At 43.4% G+C, this 4,420-nt stretch overlaps 1 pseudogene; it reads right to left on the reverse strand.

Annotated features, from left to right (window-relative positions):
• Positions 1-3,494: 3,494 nt before the first annotated feature.
• Positions 3,495-3,613, reverse strand: LOC134968157 (5S ribosomal RNA; annotated as a pseudogene).
• Positions 3,614-4,420: the final 807 nt, after the last annotated feature.

Consider the following 4,420-nt stretch of genomic DNA (forward strand, 5'->3'; position numbering starts at 1 on the left):
TCCGCATTTCCGTTGAAATAATTCCACACCGAAGAGGTGATTTTTTTTGTAATTTGACCAGGCACGTCAATGGCCATATTCGTCCCACGGACAACAGGTGTCTCCCCGGGTGCCTTACTTAAACAAACCACCTCACCATCAAAATCCTCCTTGTCAATTTCCTCCCCAGCGCCAGCAACACCCATATCCTCATCCTGGTGTACTTCAACAGTGACATCTTCAATTTTACTATCAGGAACTGGACTGTGGGTGCTCCTTCCAACACTTGCAGGGGGCGTGCAAATGGTGGAAGGCGCCACCTCTTCCCGTCCAGTGTTGGGTAGGTCAGGGATCGCAACCGACACAATTGGACTCTCCTTGGGGATTTGTGATTTAGAAGAACGCACAGTTCTTTGCTGTGCTTTTGCCATCTTAACTCTTTTAAGTTTTCTAGCAGGAGGATGAGTGCTTCCATCCTCATGTGAAGCTGAACCACTAGCCATGAACATAGGCCAGGGCCTCAGCCGTTCCTTGCCACTCCATGTCGTAAATGGCATATTGGCAAGTTTACGCTTCTCCTCATACGCTTTTAAATTAGATTTTTGGGTCATTTTACTGAACTTTTGTTTTTTGGATTTTACATGCTCTCTACTATGACATTGGGCATCGGCCTTGGCAGACGACGTTGATGGCATATCATTGTCTCGGCCATGACTAGTGGCAGCAGCTTCAGTACGAGGTGGAAGTGGATCTTGATCTTTCCCTATTTTACCCTCCACATTTTTGTTCTCCATTTTTTAATGTGTGGAATTATATGCCAGTAATATATCAATAGCAATGGCCTACTACTATATATACTGCGCACAAAAACTTAAGTGCACCACAGGTATGGATGGATAGTATACTTGACGACACAGAGGTAGGTAGAGCAGTGGCCTACTGTACCGTACTGCTATATATTATATACTGGTGGTCAGCAAAATTATGCACTGTCCTACTACTATATATATACTGCGCACAACTAAAATGCACCACAGGTATGGATGGATAGTATACTTGACGACACAAAGGTAGGTAGAGCAGTGGACTACTGTACTGTACTGATATAATTCTGGTGGTCACTGGTCAGCAAAATTCTGCACTGTCCTCCTACTATATACTACAATGCAGCACAGATATGGAGCGTTTTTCAGGCAGAGAACGTATAATACTGGTGATCACTGGTCAGCAAAACTCTGCACTGTCCTCCTACTATATTGTACTGGTGGTCCCCAGTCCCCACAATAAAGCACACTGAGCACAGATATTTGCAGCACACTGAGCACAGATATGGAGCGTTTTTCAGGCAGAGAACGTAGATATTTGCAGCATACTGAGCACAGATATTTGCAGCACACTGAGCACAGATATTTGCAGCACACTGAGCACAGATATTTGCAGCACACTGAACACAGAAACTGAGAGAACGCCAGCTCACTATCATCTCCAATGCACGAGTGAAAAATGGCGGCGACGCGCGGCTCTTTATATAGAATATGAATCTCGCGAGAATCCGACAGCGGGATGATGACGTTCGGGCGCGCTCAGGTTAACCGAGGAAGGCGGGAGGATCCGAGTCTGCTCGGAACCGTGCAAAAATGGGTGAAGTTCGGGGGGGTTCGGATCCCGAGGAACCGAACCCGCTCATCACTAGTGTAAACCCGAAACATATGTAGGACTATACTACATTAAAACTATCTTTTCCTGCAAATGAACTGTCTCTGGAGTGCCGCCTACTTTGTACTGCATGTTGAGCTTTACTGCACCAAGGAGGGTACCAGAGCAAGGTATTTGGCTGTAAGCTTACTTTAGTGCTGGGACTGGATTGCATATATATATATATATATATATGTGTACAAAAGAAGCTTGCAGCGCCACAGATGTAGTATCAAAGGTGTAAACGACAGTATTAGGAAAAAAGTGTTCTGAAATAATTACCAAAAGATATATATGTTACCTGGAGGACACTCCCTATAAACTATTAGGGCGTCAGCTTATGAACCTCAAAAAACATATAGGCACTGGTATATATGCCTAGAAATTAGAAAATGGTGCAGGGGGATGAGGTTTGCAAGCGACCAAAGGTGTCGAATTAATAGTGTAAAAACCAGGTGTTCTATAAATATATAATATTTAATTTCAGAAGACAACACACTAAAAAAAAGGGGGGGGGGGTATTTCATAAAATATTAAAATATTAACAATTTTCCAAAAATGCAGCCTAATCAATAAAATCTGGTATAAAAGAGCAGAGGTGAAACTAAAAAAAGTAAACACATATACCAAAAATTATTAAAAGGTACATAAAAACATGAGAAGTAGGTACAAAATCTACAGGATAAAAGGTAAAAAGGAGTAAAAATTGGGAGAGTGGTAGCTTAACTTCAATAGTAGAGGTATAATCAGAGTAGCACCCAACGCGTTTTGTCCCTCATGGACTTCATCAAGGGGTGGTGAGAGGCTAGAGACAGAACATATTTATACCTCATGGCTATGGGAGGTGTTATCAGCATCACTTCCTGTTTGTTAATTGGTGGATTGCTGTCATGTATTCAAAATACCTGTATACGCACATAAACGTGAGACTAATATAATAGGGAAGCCCACTGTTATGTTCATTCGCCAAAACGATGCCTGAGAGAGCTAGGAAGACGTATATAACATAAAAAACGAGTAAGTCCGTCAACTTCCGGTCCGGACTGTGTGGAACGTCTTATCCGCCCCACTTCCGCCCCTCTTCCGGCGGCATTAGATCCGTTATGCGCATGCGCCGGCTGGGCACCGTGCGGTAGAGATCTCTGGTATACTGTCACTTTCGAGGGCGGCGGCCATCTTTTTGGTTATCCAAAATGGGATACAGTCCTGCTGCGGGTAGAGATCTCTGGTATACTGTCACTTTCGAGGGCGGCGGCCATATTTTTGGTTATCCAAAATGGGATACAGTCCTGCTGCGGGTAGAATCCATGTGCTGCGGTCTAGATAATTCAATGTTCTAGTGCGCACTGCAAAGGTTTAAATATGTGTGAACCTTTGGAGTAATTTTGCATATTGATGGTGCGTCTCCCCGTGGGATACATAAAAAACGAAAAGGAGAAAAAGGCATATAAATAGATGGTGATAGCAGGCATAAGTAAGTTCCATAACAGATGAATACGGCATTATGAGAGATGCAGACGGATGATAATTAAAGTGGATAGATAGTGCCACTACGGGACATGCTATGGAGATAAAAAATATATGCAAACAATACAAAATATATATATATAGAAAACCATATATGTATATGAAATACATTTAAAATCATATAATATATATGAGCAGGGATGGGAAAGAATGGATAATAGTCCTGCTAGGAAAAACGGGAACAGCAAATATTAATTAGGTACCGCGTCGTGAAGAAAGTGCCAAAGTGATGTGGACAAGACATCATCCATAAGCTTCCGAGATATCCCAAAGATGTTCCCTTAGCACCTCCAGATTTACAACACCCGGTCTCCCAAGGAGGTCTCCCATCCTTGTACTGACCGGGCCCAACCTTGCTTAGCTTCCAAGATCGGACGGTGTTGGGCGTCCCCAAGGAGGTATGGTTGTAATGTATAGGGCTGGGTTAGAGACGAGGTCTCTCAAAGCCAATGGACAACATAATGAACTCACAGACGGCAAAGAGGATATACTATTAAATACTGGACATCATAGCAAAGAGGAGGTATATAAGCTCCTATTGAGAGAGTGTGATTTTTAGCGTATTTGTGCCATGAGAGCTAGGGAAGTTCCCACTGGGTTCACCACGCTCCTGGTATTCCCTGGAAGTCTCCCATCCAGGTACTGGCCAGGTCGAGTTTTTATAGGATAGGCCCAAAAAGGGTGAGCAGTGCAGTGTTCGTGTCGAAAAAAAGGGTTTTTTTTTGAGAGAGGCAGGAGTGAAACATAAGGAAAAGGATTTCTTACATCACAGGAACGGTGCTATCTCGTACCCTTCATTGAAGCCATCCGGATGGAGCGTATTCAGTTCGTATATCCAATACATCTCCCTCCTGGAAAGGAGATTCGAAAGGTCCCCTCCTCTATCTCCCAGCGCTACCAGTTCAATCCCTTTGTACGTTAGTGCCTCTGGATCCGAGTTGTGACAAAGGTTGAAGTGTTTGGATACTGCATGGGTGAGGACTTTGTTCTTGATATTCCTGACGTGTTCCTGGATACGTATTTTAAGGGGTCTCTTGGTTTTCCCAATATACTTTATTTTGCAGGAACACTCCAGAAGGTAGATCACCGATGGGGTATTACAATTGATGAATTGTTTGATCCGATAGTCCTTATTTGTTTTGCCATTGTGGAATGATTTCCTGTTCGGATGGAGATACCTACAAATACTGCACCGACCACATTTGAAGCTTCCTACACA

This window comes from Pseudophryne corroboree, chromosome 10 (assembly GCF_028390025.1).
Source record: "Pseudophryne corroboree isolate aPseCor3 chromosome 10, aPseCor3.hap2, whole genome shotgun sequence".
Lineage (NCBI taxonomy): Eukaryota > Metazoa > Chordata > Amphibia > Anura > Myobatrachidae > Pseudophryne > Pseudophryne corroboree.